Source organism: Etheostoma spectabile, unplaced genomic scaffold (assembly GCF_008692095.1).
Source record: "Etheostoma spectabile isolate EspeVRDwgs_2016 unplaced genomic scaffold, UIUC_Espe_1.0 scaffold00569443, whole genome shotgun sequence".
NCBI lineage: Eukaryota > Metazoa > Chordata > Actinopteri > Perciformes > Percidae > Etheostoma > Etheostoma spectabile.
In genome coordinates this window covers 1-17,139 of record NW_022605132.1, presented here as the reverse complement: position 1 = coordinate 17,139, position 17,139 = coordinate 1, and the positions used below count along the sequence as shown (strand labels likewise).

Here is a 17,139-nt window from a genome sequence, read left to right as displayed (position 1 = left end):
GACAACCCCACCGTGCTTTATGTCAGTGGAGGGAACACGCAGGTTGGTGTCTGTATGCGGGCCTCCTCCCAAAAAAAACTACTTGTCTGCATGAGATTTGGGTTTGTTGTTCTTTGTTTCTCTTTGGTACAAATGTGATTTCTTCCTGTGCAGGTTATGCATACTCAGAGCGGCGGTACAGAATATTTGGGGAGACATCGACATTGCAGTGGCAAATGTCTGGACAGGTTTGCTAGAGTTATAAAGGTATGCGGCATTATGGTCTTTATTAGAGCATATATTTTACCTTTACTAACATCTGATAGATGAGTGTCCATACTTAGTGGGGCTATTTCTCCACTCAGATCCAATGACCCCCAGTCCAGCTACAAACATAGAGCAGATGGCCAAAAAGTGAGTGAGAGACGCTGTTGCTGCACTTAGCTCTTTGGAATGTGTTGTTGTGCTTAGTGTTTGTTTTACACTACTTAAGTTATTTTTTTTGCCCATGCTTTTAGAGGGGTCAGGATGTGGAGCTGCCGTATACCGTAAAAGGACCATGGACGTCTCATTCTCTGGGATTTTATCCTATATTGAGGTGAGTGTTTTGCTTGACCGTTGATCTATTTCTAACTAATAAGGGCTATCGGAATGGTTTAATCCTCCTATGTTGTCTTTTGACATGGTGAAGATGTTAATCAAAGTCAAGTTTCCTCGCCACTGTCGCACTGTGCTTGCTCTGGAGGAGACTACTAGAAACTGTTGGGTCCTTGTAAATTCTGGAGTGTGGTCTAGACCTACTCTATCTGTAAAGTGTCTTGAGATAACTCTTGTTATGAATTGATACTATAAATAAAAAGAAAATTGAAAAATTGAATTAATCAGGTAATCCCGAAAGTGATACTCAAGGCTACTTGTTGATGCCAAAGAATCATTCTTTTGGTTCATGATCCTAACACAGGGTTTCCGCGGGGCCTTAAAAAGTCTACATTTCAAAATCAAAATTAAGGCCTCAACCGCTACTACTAAGGCTCATTAAAATGCTCTTGCAGCACTTAAGAATGTATTTTTTTTATATTGGTGTTAGCGCAGTAGCGCTGAGATTGAAAAGTGGCTGATGACGGCCACTGGGTCCCCTGGCAGCACGTGCCGCTCACTACAGCTGCATTTGCTGTGGTGGCTGATGCATACCGATATAAACCAATCCCTGTGTCGGGTGTTCCCCGGTAGACCGTTGACGGCATGGTGGTAACGTAAACGGTCAGCGACTACCTTTAAAGGAATTGAAAATATCCTTGCAGATTTTCCAAGTTAGCTCACTACTATAGTGGCTTATTTCCACTGCTTATGCCACGAACGTATATCTGTTAGTAACACACTCAAGATAACCAGTAAAAGAGAGCGAAAGGGGAGAAAGAAAATATATTATCTTCCCATTTGCTGGCTTGGCACAGACTTGATTTGGCTGAAGAATGTAATAGTGATGCTAAAGAACTGTCTGAGCAGATCTAGTCTTTAAAGGTGTGCTTGGCTTGACGTGGGAGGGAGAAAAAAACTCAGATGGTTGTGTAAGCCCAACACTTGAGAATGTTACTAAGCAATTATCTCATGTCATCTGAAGCATGGACTTGTTGTCAAATGACTATGTCAACCCAAAAACTATACAAGGCAAGGCAAGGCAAGGCAGCTTTATTTGTATAGCACATTTCAGCAACAAGGCAATTCAAAGTGCTTTACACAAAATCAGTTAAACAGATAAAACACAAGTAAAAACAGTTAAAAATCACAAGCATTAAAAACGGTAAAAAACACATGAATAGACAGTTAAAACAAAGAGAAACATAAAACACAAGAATAAAATTTACAGTGCAGCATAAGAAATTTAAAGAAATGATTAGTCATTTAAAGAAAGGCAGCATCAAATAGAAAGGTCTTCAGCCTTGATTTAAAAGAACTGAGAGTAGCAGCGGATCTACAGGTTTCTGGGAGTTTATTTCCAGATATGAGGAGCATAGAAACTGAAAGCTGCTTCACCCTGTTTAGTTCTGACTCTGGGGACAGAAAGCAGACCTGTCCCAGATGACCTGAGAGGTCTGGGTGGTTCATAGTGTAGTAGCAGATCAGCAATATATTTTGGACCTAAACCGTTAGTGATTTATAAACTAGCAAGAGTACTTTGAAATCAATTCTTTGAGACACAGGAAGCCAGTGTAAAGACTTCAGAACTGGAGTGATGTGATCCAGTCTCCTGGTCTTAGTGAGGACTCGAGCAGCAGCGTTCTGAATCAGCTGCAGCTGTCTGATTGATTTTTAGGGAGACCTGTAAAGACCCCGTTACAGTAGTCAAGTCTACTGAAGATAAAGGCATGGACAAGTTTTTCCAAATCCTGTTGACACATAAGTCCTTTAACCCTTGATATATTCTTAAGGTGATAGTAGGCTGACTTTGTAATTGTCTTAATGTGGCTGTTAAAGTTCAGGTCTGAGTCCATGACTACACCAAGATTTCTGGCTTTGTCTGTGGTTTTTAACATGTTGTTTGAAGCTGAGCGCAGACTTTTAATCGTTCCTCTCTTGCTCCAAAAACAACCACCTCAGTTTTTCCTTCATTTAATTCAGAAAGTTCTGGCACATCCAGCCGTTATTTGTTCGATGCACTTAGTCAGTTTTTGTATTGGACTATAGTCCCCTGGCGATAAGGTTATGTAATTTGTGTGTCGTCCGCATAACTATGGTAACTTATTTTGTTTTTCTCCATAATCTGAGCCAGTGGAAGCATGTAGATGTTAAACAGAAGAGGCCCCAGAATGGAGCCTTGCGGAACTCCGCACGTCATATTTGTACGCTCAGATGCATAATTACCTATAGACACAAAGTAATCCCTATTCTTTAGGTAGGATTCAAACCAGTTTAGTACTGAGCCAGAAAGGCCAACGCAGTTTTCCAATCGGTCTAGTAGTATATCGTGGTCGACCGTGTCAAATGCAGCACTGAGATCAGTAATACTAAGATTGAAATTTTGCCATTATCTGTGTTAGGTGGATGTCATTAAAGACTTTGACAAGAGCCGTTTCAGTGCTGTGGTGTGGTCGGAAACCGAACTGAAAGGTATCAAAACTGTTGCTTAGTGACAAGAAATGGTTGAGTTGTTGAAAGACTACTTTTTCAATGATTTTACTTAAAAACGGAAGGTTGATATTGGCTATAGTTGATCATTAGTGACTTGTCTAGGTTGTTCTTTTTAAGAGTGGCTTGATTACTGCAGTTTTCAGGGCCTGTGGAAAGATACCTGAAAGAAGAGATGTGTTCACAATCTGTAGAAGATCAGAAGTCAAACAATTGGAAACATTTTTGAAAGTCCCGTGGTAGGAACATCAAGGCAACAGGTCGAGGTTTCAGATGTTGAATAATGTCCTCCAGGTTTGTATGGTGATCGTGTGGAAATTCTGTCATATTGGAACTATTTTTGCTTGAACCACTGTGACAACACATATCCTGGATGATATGGAGGCACTGACTGTTTGTCTAATCTTTGAATTTTGTCTTTGAAGAAGGAGGCAAAGTCATTGCAGGCCTTGGTAGATAAAAGTTCAGATGCTACTGGTACTGGAGGGTTGTTAACCTATCAACAGTAGCAAACAAAGCACGGGAATTATTATTGTTTCTAGAGATAATATCAGAGAAAAAGGACCTTCTTGCATTCCTCAGTTCCAATTTAAATGCGAAGTCTCTCTTTATAGGAGTTATAATGGACCAGGAGATTTGTTTTTCGCCACCTTCGTTCAGCTTTCCTACACTCTCTTTTTCTGTTCTCACCAGTAGGACATTCTCCATGGAGATCTTTTCTACCAGATACAACTTTGACCTTAGTGGGAGCAATGGCATCAATAACATTGTGATTTTACAGTTGAAATTATCTACAAGCTCACTGACTGATAGCCCAGAGAGGGCTGGTGTGGAGGAGAAAAGCTGTATAAATGTGTCACTGGTGTTTTCAGTGATATACCGTTTTCTGATTATCTTTGTTTGGACACTTTTGGGCACAGAGATAGTGCCGTTAAAGAAAACACAGGAATGATCTGAGAGGCAAACGTCAGTCACCACAACCTTGGAAATGTTCAGACCTTTGGAGACAATCAAGTCCAGAGTGTGCCCCTTATTGTGGGTGGGCTCCGTCACATGCTGAGTCAGTCCATAGTTCTCAAAAAACACAACACAGCTCTTTTGTCCCCCTGTCCTGGGGGCTGTCAACATGAATGTTAAAATCACCCGCAATGATTACACAATCAAAGTTAATGCAGATAATAGACAGCAGTTCAGTGAAGTCATCAATGAAGGTTGCACAATATTTAGGTGGCCTGTAGATATTTAGAAACATCGCTTGAGGGGAAGATCTTAATTGAAGAGCAACATATTCAAAAGAAACAAAATTTCCATAACATATTTGCGTACAGTGGATGAGTCATTAAACAAAATGGCGACTCCACCTCCTTCTTATTCACTCTATTCTCACTCATAAAACTGAAGTTAGGGGGAGCTGACTCGATGAGAACAGCGGCGCTGTTATTATGGTCTAACCAGGTTTCAGTTAAAACATAAAATCTAGATTGTGCTTAGTAATAAAATCATTGATTAAAAATGATTTTCCTGCCAAAGACCTGACGTTTAGTAAGGCTAGTGTAGTGTGTTTCATTTTTTGGGACAGGCTGTAGCTGACGAGGAATGGATGCTAATTTGCTAAGTTTGCAGTTAAGTGCTTATTCACCATTCTTTTCCTATTACCTATCACAACAGAAATTGAGGAAGAATTGAATCCACAGGGCCCGGGCTTGTCTTGAAAAGAGTCATTAGTATCACTAGTCCTGCAGCCAAGGCCCGGCACATATCAGATAGTGCTTACAACACAGGGGGACACCTGTCCTAAAATGCAAATGAGGAAATCAGAGAATTGTTTCAGATGTTTCCCGATTCAGACACCTGCCGTTTCTTTTTTTTTTTCACATCACAATATTGACGTTAAATTTCCGTGATAATGGTCTTAACAACTCTTAAATTTGACTCGGTAAAACCTGCAGAAACAATTTGTTGCTTTTTTTCTCCTGAAGGAAGCGTCCCATAAGATGCTGAGCTCGGTCAGTGTGCAGCAGAGGACCTATGTTTCTCCCTGCAGGTAAGAACCATCCCTATCAGTCTGTTAATATAGTTCTGTCCACAGTGCAGTTAGTTAAAACAAACACTATAGAACCATTTATAGAAGCGTTTGAGTATTGCCCACAATAATACCTCCCTCCCTGCAGGAGACTGTGTTCTCCATGCTGGTGAGATCACAGAGAGGGCCATGGCTCACTGTGGCTCCAAAGAGGTCCTTATCGTTGGAGGTGTTGGCTGTAAGTATAGTTCAGAGATGTATGCTTGAATTAGAAAATCCACTCTGAAATATTTGAACCTTGTTTAAAACACTTCTGGGTCATGTTGTGTCTAGTCTATTTTTCATCTCACCAGTGTCCAAATGTCCAGATAGTTAAGGTAGCTACAATACTACAGTTACAATGTCACCGTGACCTTAAATATCATTATGAAATGTGAAACAGTGAGGTTTTCATTGTAACCTGCCAAGTTCTTAGGTCAGGTTTATCAGTTACACCGGGACAAACTATTCCACCACCAATAGTCTTCTACAAGTTTTTATTTCTTTACCTTTTTCAACATACTATCCTATGGCTTTTTTTCCTCATCATTTTTCAACATACTTTTTTTACCACATGTTTGACATAACACTATGGCTTTTTAATCCCTTTTTTGAAATACTATAATTTTTGACATACTAAACTATGGCTTTTTTAAATCACTTTTTTCCCCTCAATATTCTCTACTGTTGTATTTTTTAGCACTTTTTTTGACATACTATACCATGGCTTTCTTTAACACTTTCAACACATGTATGTTGAAAAAAAGAGACGGCAGTTGCAGACTGTTCCATTCCGGTGTTGGAATCCCCTCCAGTGAAATACATTCACATGTTACACAGTTTAGCATTAGCTAGCAGTTTAATGTTGGCAAAGACATCGTTTTGTATGTCAAAACGGGATACAACTAAAAACGACAGTAAATGCTATAGAATAGTACTTGGAAAAAAAGCATTATCTTAACACACAATTTATTTACCACTACCAAGATGTAACCTGTGACCTCTTGTCTCCTCTGCAGGTAACCTGCGTCTGCAGGAGATGATGGGGTGATGTGCAAGGAGAGAGGAGCCAAGTTGTTTGCCACAGATGAACGGTAAACCAGAACGTTTTACTGTGTACTACCGCTCAGTCCACTTCCGGTGTAAAATAACACTACCATCGGAATACATGAGATTATCATGCTGAATGCATTTTTAATGTAATTACAACAAAACACATGCTACTCAACATGTACAAGTTTTGGTAATGTTGTTTTAAGTAGAGTGAAAAAAATGGCATGCTTGGAAAATCAGTAGTAATTGGCATGCAAAAACACTGTAATGGTCCTTTAAGAAATGTTAATACAGCTTCAATACAAAAATGACCATCTCTAGCCTTGTATGAATATCTGAAATAAGTGTTGTATTTTCTTTCCATTACATGCCCTTAGTCAGAACGCTGTTCTCCAGGTGCAGTCCAGATAACAGTGTTCACTTTGTGCCACAGGTTCTGCATAGACAACGGAGCAATGATTGCTCAAGCCGGCTGGGAGATGTTCAGGTCTGGGCAGGTGACGGCGCTGGAAGACTCGTGGATTACACAAAGGTCTTTACACTCTGCATCCATTTCCTTTGTTAAAAGGTTTTAAAAACAAAAAAAAAAAATAGAAAATGGTTGCTTGGATCCCCAGTATAGATTTCTGTTCACGTCCATCACCTCATCAGGGTCAATATTTAATAAATTCAACAAACATGTAATGGTCCAAATGGGCTATTGGTATCACAACAAAATTCTAAGCACCTCCAAAAGTGGGAGAAACTTTGATATTGCTAACAGTCCATGTTGAACTTTAACATTTGTCCTGTTGTAGGTACAGAACAGATGAAGTGGAGGTGACGTGGAGAGACTGATGGAGCCACATCTCGGCGCTACATATGTTGTTGCAGCAGGTCTGTCATGACGATGGGACATTTTTTTGTTGAGGTGGTTGACGACCATAGATCCCTGATAGTAACCGTTCACCTGAAACAAAGCTGAGTGGAGGTCAGGTTTACAATACTTCCTTAACATTTACCCAGTTCAGCCTTCCCTACAAAAAAAATCTCTGGCACTTTAATTTGGTGTTTAACTGTTGTACTTTATCTGTCAGGAAGATCAACATGATTTAACTGTACAGCAGTAAAACTTCAAATTAAAAAAAGATTAAGATGGAACATGTCAAGTTTATTCATTTTATTAAGCAATACTGTTCACTTACATTCCTCCTCATTCTCCAGTGAAATTTATTTATTCAATACATTTTCTTTCAAAAATCAACATATGAACATGGTGAGATTCTATGGATTTTTATGAGTAACATTCACCCAATTAGGGAACCAAATAAAAACAAAAGGACACAGCATTAAGATCTGACGGGGTAAAGGTGCCTTTGACTACACCCCCTCTGTAAACTGAAGACACAGATACACAATCCTCTGCATACATGAACCATCAAACTGAAGCAGGTACAAGACAGTCCATTTTTAATCAAAGGAGGGGGGATAAATCACACTGGTGAGGGTTCCTGCACACAGGGATTGGTCATGATAGATTTTTTTTAAAAAGTGCTTGTTTGACCACTCGCTTTACAGAGGACAAAAAAAAGGTGATATACTGTAGCTTTCAAAAAAAAACGGGGAGGGGGGGGGAATTAAATTACAGCTCCTGATTGTTTTTAAAAAGACCAGCTCTACACATACAAGATAAAAATGGTAATGAGAGGCGATGAAAACAGGTCTGATTAATTAAGGCAGGCTTCCTGTAAGGCGTTAAAAAAGTCCATTGCAGTAAGATCTCAAGGGAGTTAGTCCAAAGTGTCTCAGTGTGGCTTTGTGTGAAGACATCATCCTGAGTGCAGTGTGTGAGAACGGGACGCATACATTTGTCCATTACGTGTTTTAATGTGCATGTATGTGTGTGTTGCATGTGTGTTTATATATGCTTTGGGTTTCTCACACTGCTAGGCTGGGTGCTCCTGGGCTCCTTGTACCAGACACCTTTTTGGGAACTGCAAAATAGAAGAAGAAAAAAAAAAAACATCAAAGAGAGAAAACCCAAACATTATAGTGCAACAATGTACACATCCTTGTTCCAGCTCCTCATTGGCCAAATGTATTTTCAAACATGCATATCATTTATATACTTTTAAGACCACAGATCTACATTATGCATTGAGAGTGATAGATATTTACATGACAGTAATATCTAAGGAGCTGAAGCCTATTTCTCAACATTTCAAGCAGATTAAGAAAAACAGTTGTTCAAAAGGAAAGTCCTGTTCCAAACTTGGTCAGAACTGTAATGACACTAGCTTGAGTTAATGCTATAAATGTTTTGGATTCTTATATTCACTGACTTTGGGATTTTAAACTACCATGTAATAATGTTTACTCATGATAGATCATGGTGTTGGATTAAGTTAGCTATATAGACAATACATGAGATACTGCTTATGCAACTGTCAATGTTTCTCTGTACTTTTCTAGTAAAAATAAAATACTTTACATCTTGCCCATGTTTTTTTTCCTGAGAAGGGGCAGAACAGCACTGACCAGGTTTCATGCTTTGAGGCAACGTACCTTTTTTTTGTTTGTTACAGATGGCATTCCACTCTGAGGAACACAAAGGAGAGTTACTGTTAAAATCAATGTTCTAAATAAAATAAAAATCTGACCGCATGTCTTCAAAGCTTCTCATAGCTCTACCTCTACTGTGATAGTTCAAAGCCTCCACTAGATGGCGACAACTAGCAGCAGCGTTGCTCTCGTCCCCCTCTGGGCGTGCGGCAGGGGTAACTGAGACAGCGGCAGGCGTTTCTCCCGGAGGCTGGACCGTGAGAACTGACTCGAACTGTAGCTGTTGAGCATCTGTAGGCTGAGGAGGGAGGGCGTTGGCAGCGGGGCGAGGGCCGGGGCCCTCTGTGACGGGCCTCGCTCGCTGATGAAGCTGAGACCCCCACTGGTTCTGTAGCAGCACACGATGGCAGGGCGCTCCTCCTCCAGCCCTCCGCTTGCTGCTCCCGCCTTCACCTTGGAGGCGTAGCTGACGGCCGGCTGCAGCTTGGCGGGGCTGTCCTGCACGGGGAAGGCAGGCGGGGGCTTGAGCAGCGACAGACTGTCTCCACCCACCTCTCCTTTTGGTGAACCTTGTGTGGCCGCTCGCTGGCTCGGCTGGCCGCCTTCTGACTTTCTCTGCGAAGGCTGCGGCCTTTGTGCTGGTGGCCCTTGCGGTCTCTGTCCCTGCGGTAGCTGAAGGTGTGCGTGTGGCCGGGGACGATTAGGTCGCCTTCAGGTGAAAGCTGCCGGGGCTGTTGGTCACTGCCAGAGATGCAGCCTCCACCCCACCACCTCCGCAGTTACCCGAGCCAGGAGACAGGCGACGGTTGCGAATGTGTGGCTCTGAGTTGGTGGCTGCAACGAGGACGGCTGGATCACACAGGGTATCGGACTCACACACAGTGTTGCTAGCTTCCCGTACCTGCAAGGAATGTTGACATGTTGATCAAAAAAGACTAAAATCTTCATATCACACATACCAGAAACAAGTTGCAGTTATTGGTGCTGAGGCTAATTAGATCAACATTTGGGAAAAGTCTTAAAACTCAATTAGGGATGTGTTGATATACTCAGTGGGGCTGGGTATTGCCAATTATTTCCTGAATCGATTCAGATTGACAAGGTCCCGATGCGGTGAGTTAGGTAAGGGGAATTTAATTGAACAAGACCAGTTTAGCTTGGATATCACAGATTCTCAGAGAACGTCTGCTTTGAATTGTACAAGCAAGAAGCAACCTCTAAATATTTGTACAACGCACCAGGTTAATGTTTCCATTAACACCACCTCCCAAAAAGGTTGTTTAAAGTCCTTTAACTTAACTGGGCTAACGTGACAACATTTATTGGGGAGATTAATCGATATCAGACCACTCAAACAAAGATCGATTTTACTTTGAAAATTAATTTTTACCTAGCCCAACGTTCATCTCTCAATATGATTTTTCTTGTTTTAATAGAACGAGCTGCAGACTGAAAATTACTGAAAGATATTCCTTTATTTATATAAACTGAAAAACAACATGTCCTTATCAAAAGTGCCACTACACTAAAACTTTTAATTTGTTTAAACAATCTCTACATCAAATAACTTCATTGAAAAACAATCTCTTGGAAATAAATGAACTGAGAACACGCCGTGACGTCGAAGTGGAACAAGTTAAGAGGAGATCTGCCCTAAGCCTTTAAAAAATGGCTGCTCAACTTATTTTTTAAAATCTCAAACGGTTGTAATGTTTACACATAATATCAACTCCACTATACAAAACGAAAACATTGTCCTGCTCTTATTAAACCACAGCCTTGAGTTAGTTGGTTAGGCAGGCGTTTCACACGGGAGCCTGTTCCCTTGGCAGTGCTTCTGCTCCATAATAAAAAGGATCTGTGCATTTGGCTGTTTGATATAAACAAACGCCGGGGTGGACGACACATCGTCAGCTGACTCCACCAAGCAGGTAAGATGCCTGTATTGCTGCATATTTGCCAAGTTCTGGAGAAAAGAACAGGGTGAGCTGGGGTCTGTTTAATAAAGCAGAATTAAAAAAACAAGGATAGCTAGTAACTCGAGGCTTGACCTAGTTCACTCTGTTTATCCTGGCTTGGTGCGTTTCCCAATCACCGAGCCAGACTAAGGAGGAGAGACTAGGCCGAGCGGGCTAAAGCCATTTGGATGGATGCGTGTTCGTTGCTTTCTTAATAGACCGCGAGCTCCATCACAGATTTACTGATGCTAAAATGGAGAATACCCAAGGCATGGTGCATATACGTTACACAGAGTGAGCCGCAGCTTTGTACGTTTGATGAAGTGAAACATTTGCAAGAGAGAAAGCGTGGCAGACCTTTAACAGATGCAATTTCCATCTCTACATTTTAAATTCTTTGCTCTCTCTTATATGGAAATAGAAAAAGATACTGAAGAAATTAGACTCTAAAACCTAGAAACTATAAAGATACTAAAGTGATCATTTCAATGCACACTGTAAACAATGACTAACACTATTCGTCAGTTATTCCTCTGAGCAAAATGTAAGGTCAAAACCCATTGAGGTGTCATCTCCCCGTTTTCTTAACGTACAGTAGCCTACACTATCTATCTGCCGTTTTTCCACTACATGGTACCTCCTTGACTCGCCTTTTTAGTTTTCCATTACAAAAGAAGTCCCTGGTACCTGCCAACAGGTACTTTTTGTAGCGAGCTGAGGCGATACCAAAGCTGAGACGAAAACCTGCAGACTGCTGATTGGTCGGAGAGAATCGTCACTCATCACTGCGTTATCATTGCTAGCAGCCTTTCTTTTACCTCAACTTCCATAATATATTCATCAAATAATATAACCAGTAACAATGTCTGTCACAAGAATAATTATTCAAAATGGTCACAATGTTTAAATGCAGTGCTTAACTAACAACGTTGTGTTTAATGCCGACTAATAAGTTGCTGAGTCAACAGAAACTCGGGTGTCTCTGCTTTTGTGAAAGCGAGTGAGGTTAAACTGAGCCAGGATAACTGGGAAATCCCAGATTAGGCTTATCCACTATCTAAGTTTTGTAAAATAGCCCTTTGATTGCGAATTAAGAAGGGGGGGGGACAACATCTCATATGGAGTTTCATCTGCTAACAGTAGAAAAAGATCCAAAACCCAAATAATCCAGTAAATGTTTGACTGTCAAAGTTGACAGATAATTAATCATCAAGCATTTTGAGAAGTGATATCCTGCTACCCATCTATCTCACAGCTGTTGAGCTCATGTACAAAGGCGAGTACAGTAATTAAATACTAAAGTATACTATTAAATATAATAAATTAGTTTAATTTCTCAAAGCGTGTTCTGCGAGTAGATTTGATAAAATATGTTTAATTTAAAATTCTAAACAGGGTTTCCTGAACAGTCTGCCAGAAACTCCAAAGCAAAATAGATGTTTTTCCACATATTAAATAAACTCATGTGTAATTTCAAACACTATTTGGTTGCTTTTGTTCAGCAACCAAGCTCGATTTAGTGCGACATTAGAAGGAAACACAAATAAATATATTTTACGTTATTGTCAACCAGTGGTGGAGTACTGCAATAAAGTACACATTTGAGGTACTTGTACCGAGTCTTTTCATGCCATTTCTACTTCGTTACATTTCAGTGAGAAATTTTGTACTTTTAACTCCACTACATTCATCTGACAGCTTTAGTTACTTTACAGATTAGGATTGTTGCACACAAAACATGATGTTGAAGACAGACATTGCTTCTTCCGTTTTGCCATTTGTGAAAACTATCTAATTTGGCTGTAATTTCGATTCTACTGTTAAGTGACAGGCCTATTATTTTGGAGTTGGAGTTTACTACAATGAGAAAAACTCCCCTAACTCACTGTTATATTATACACTAATTGAATAGATGCTTTATCGATTACTAAAATACTAAGCTAGTGGCAAGTAACCACTAAGTTCACATTAGTATTTAAGACAGAAAATGTAACTGCTGTAATACCTTGTGAGGACTGCCACCTACAGCTTCAAATACCTGGCCGTCGCCATACATCTCACTGTCACTGGACCGATGTTACACAACAATTTGTGTCATTCAGTCACACGTGATGGCTCATCGTGAAAAAGGAATGATTGGTTTAGTAGGCATTGCCGAGTAGATTAACTAATGAGTTCAAGTCGACCCATTTTCTGTTCGCATGACCACAACAGACATACTTAGAGATAGAGCTCGTTGTTTAGGCTTACCAAAAACGTCCTCGGTGACAATAAGAACAACATTCCCAAACAGGTGCCATTTATTGGTACACAACTTGTAGGATCACAACAATTAAGAAATGGATACCCCCGGCGGCCTGAATAGCGTGCCCGCTCTAAAGCGCCACATTTCAAATCAAACAACGTTTACGTTAGAGAGGTAACGTTGGTTTACACTCCGAGGAGACAGTCTCTAACACCGTGACAGAAAGGTCTAGAAACTAGCTAACTGTACATAGATTCAGGTCTCGGACTTAAACAGTCACTTAGCTACTTTATTAGCGTCTCTTCAGACATGCGTATCAACATGCTAGGTTTCGTGCGTGCGGTGCTGGCAGCTAACAAGACAGCAAGAGCTAGCAGCCAGCACCAATGTTAGCAAACTTTAATTAGCAGCGTCATGGTGCGGCAACTTAAACTCGACGGTTTTATTCATCTGTCGTTGCAACATGGTCAACCGAGTTCAACAATGTCTAAACAACCAACCGTTGTCGTCCAGGAGATGGCTTTATTTTGTACCACATCAAGAAATGAACAGCTAACTAGCATGTTAGCTGAAGTCAAAGTTTCATAACCCCCATTCAAAGCGGCGAGCAGGCGGCTACCGATAGCGCTAGCACAGCTGCTAACACCTTCGACAAGACGGCAAAATAGCCTCTGGAAGTGAGGATTCTCGGTCAGATATGTCAGAAAGTTGTAAAAACCTACCTGTCTTGATATGCATGTCTCGTTAAACGTGTTGCGGAAGCTAAACCGTTGAGTAACTTTGTTTACAGCGTTAAGATAACGACGGCTTGCTGGATGAATCTTGAGTGGCCACCCGGAAGCGACACGAGAATGTGGGTGGGACCGGAAGTTCCGGCAGAGATAAGCGGTCCGGCGGGAAACTTAAGGGAATTTAAACATTCAAATAGGATTTTTTTTAAATTTATTTTTTATTTTAAAGAGAAAGGACATTTTAACACTGTATGGAGCCACGTATTATTGTGTTACACTCTATGTAAAACCATGCACTGTAGTGTAAAACACTATACAACAACCATCATTAAACAATACATAAAAAAACAATGGGAAAGGCAAAATGAAGAGAAATTAGACCCTTATGCAGAATATCGTTCCTGATCTGTCACACAGATGAGCCAGCCATATTAATAATAATTCATACATTGATATAGCGCTTTATCAAAGACAACTAAAGCGCTTCAGGGGGAGAGGACTACCTTCTAACACCACAATGTGTAGCACCCACCTGGGTGATGCACAGCAGTCTTATGACGCCAAACGCTCAACACACATCAGCTTTAGTGGCCTTACATGAAATATGATCAAAAAACAGAAAATGCAACCAAATTAAATTGGGACTACTGTTTTGTAGAGCTTAGTTTTTGTCCCCAAAGTAAAGTTATCCAAATTCAGTGTAATAAAAATAAATGTGTCACCACCAGTGGGTTGCAAGATGATATAATTAATGATATATTAATAGGAAAGTAAAACGTTTTCTTTCTGTTTTCATTACTATAATTGTTGTTCTTTTCTTGAGATATAAGACATATTTTCTTCAGGATTCTACTAATTTCTAAAGGAAAAAATAAGGATATCACTGGTGGAACTGCTCCCAACTTATTGACGTATGCAATGTGTATAAATAGAATACAACTTAGCTTATACATATTCTTACCTCTAAAATATAAATATGTCCCTGTTTGTACTAAATACTAGTTCCTTGTTCCACAGCACAAAAGTAGTAAAAAGTCCCACACTCACAAGACTGTTCTGAAGGGTCTGAATCCTTTTGAGATTTTTATTAGCAAGATGTTATAACTCTAACAACCAGTGTTTATATGACTGGCCCCATCAGCAATCATTAGAAAACCTAACTTGATTATACAAAATACCAGAGCATTCATCATGGATGTAGAGCCAGTTCTATCATGTTATATAAGTCTTGAGTGGATTACAGACATCCTGCAATCCGACTTGTACCTTATTCCTTTGTTTTCTTAAATGTCCCATAAGATAAACTTTGACCAGTTTACATAAAAACCTGTATTCAATCACACAGTGGAGGGGAAGCATGCAAACCTGGCCATCTAATTGCATTATTATTTTAATATCAACATTAGTTGTTTCCATCACTACACAGATGAATGTAGAAACCAATGAGTGAGCTATTAACAATAACAATAAACAAGTAATGCAAGGGAAACTAACCTTGGATATGTGAGCAGTCCTCCTCCTGTTGATCAGTGGTACCATCTTTAAAATCTTTGGCATTCACTCCTTTTTCACAGATCACTGTGGCCCCTCTCCACTGTTACACCTTTTCAAAGCTCTGTTTCTAATCATGTGTATTTTGCTTTCTTGTTCATATTTTCACTTTCTTCACCTTCCCTAGCCCTGAGACTTTGAATGATTTTAAATCATTTTAAATTGAGGCTAGTTGGTAAGTCCTTCTCCTGGGGCTGCAAAATTAAGTCTGAGGTGTCCCGAGACATTTTCCATAAAGAAAAGCACCCCTTTGTCAACGTTTTTGTTGTTCATGTGAAGTACTATACATTTAAGTAGGTTTATGTAACAGATCACATAAAAAAACTATATATTAAAGACAGTTTATTTTGTTGTGACAATGCAACAATCTTCCTCTTCCAATAATTACATAATTAGCTTCTAACAGCTCAAAGACTCAATGATTCCACAACTATACCCTTCTCCCCGTGTGTGCGTACGTGTCTCTTCAGCCTCGTAGAAGTAGAGAAACTCTTCTTACAGAGCAGACAGCTGTGTGGCTTCTCTCCGGTGTGTGTTCGGATGTGCATGTTGAGGTCCGAGGAGCACCTGAACCTCCTCTCGCAGTAGGAGCAGGGGTAGGGCCTCTCTCCTGTGTGGATCCGCTTGTGGAGCAGGAGCTCACCAGAGGTAAGGAAGGTCTTGCCACACTGGGAGCACTGGTGGGGCCGCTCCCCCGTGTGAGTCAGGTTGTGTCTAACGAGCGAGGTTGACTTGGCAAACTCTTCCCGCAATGGGTACACAAATGGCCGCTCTCCTGTGGTGTATTGAGGTGTTCGCTCTGAGCACGCTTGGTTTTGAAGCTCTTCAGGCAATGTGCGCAACTGAACGGCCTGAAGTTGCTGTGGCTGCGCTGATGCCTCACCAGCTCCCCGTGTGTGGAACGTCTTCTGGCAGGTGGTGCAGTGGTACGGCCTCTCGCCCGTGTGGATTCTTTCGTGGCGCGTGAGGCTGGCCAGCTGGGCGAAGCTCTTCTCGCAGTAGGAGCACTGGAAGGGCGCTGGCCGTTGTGAGTCATCAGGTGCCTGTTGAGGATCTGGATCTGAGTGAAGCTTTTCCGCACTCTGTGCAGGGGTACGGACGCTCCCTGTGTGGATCTGCTGGTGCTTATTCAGGAGCCACACATGCGTGAAGCTTTTCCCACAGTCGCAGGCAAACGGCCGCTCGCCGGTGTGTTTCATCTGGGTGTCTTGAGGTCCGATGCTCGGCTGTATATCTTCTCACACAGGGAGCATTTGTACTGACGCCTGGCCACGTGCCTCTGCCTGTGCTTCAGCCGCTCCAGGATGCTACCGAAGCTCTCGCCACATTTCTGGCATTTGTACTGACCATCTACATTCTCTGACGCCTCCTCTGCTACGATGACCTCTGTGGTGAGCTCGAGGGGAGGGTTGCACGTCTGTCCGCACGCCGTTCGTTCAAAATGCAGCTTGAGCAAGCCCATCTGTGTGAAGCGTTTGCCGCACTGGGAGCAGAGAAAGGGCCGTTCCCTGTGTGAATGCGCTGATGTCTAGTCAGATCCCAAGAGTTCTTGAAGCCCTTCTTACACTCCTCACAAGTGTACGGGCGCTCGCCCGTGTGTGTCCGTTGGTGACGCGTCACGTCTGAGGCGAGGTGTGAAAGTTTTTCCACACTCCTGGCACATGTGAGGGTCAGGCCTGTCATGGATGGGGAAAGGCTTGGGGAAACTCAGGACGCTGGGCCTTCTCTTGGGGATATCCGCAGTGTCTGCAGACCTTTGGAGTTGGCTGTACTGCTCAGGGTGACTGTGCTCAATGTGGAAGAAGGTAGGAATCCTGCAGTGGGAAGAACGGACACTCTGAGCAGGCAAAGACCGGGGTGGACATCTCTAAAGTGGTACTGTGCAAAACACAA

The 17,139-nt window shown here is 41.5% G+C and overlaps 2 pseudogenes; one reads left to right on the top strand and one right to left on the bottom strand.

Annotated features, from left to right (window-relative positions):
* The first annotated feature begins 3 nt into the window (after positions 1-3).
* Positions 4-7,360, top strand: LOC116685004 (probable tRNA N6-adenosine threonylcarbamoyltransferase; annotated as a pseudogene).
* Positions 7,361-8,917: 1,557 nt separating this feature from the next.
* LOC116685003 (nuclear fragile X mental retardation-interacting protein 2-like) lies at positions 8,918-12,775 on the bottom strand (annotated as a pseudogene).
* Positions 12,776-17,139: the final 4,364 nt, after the last annotated feature.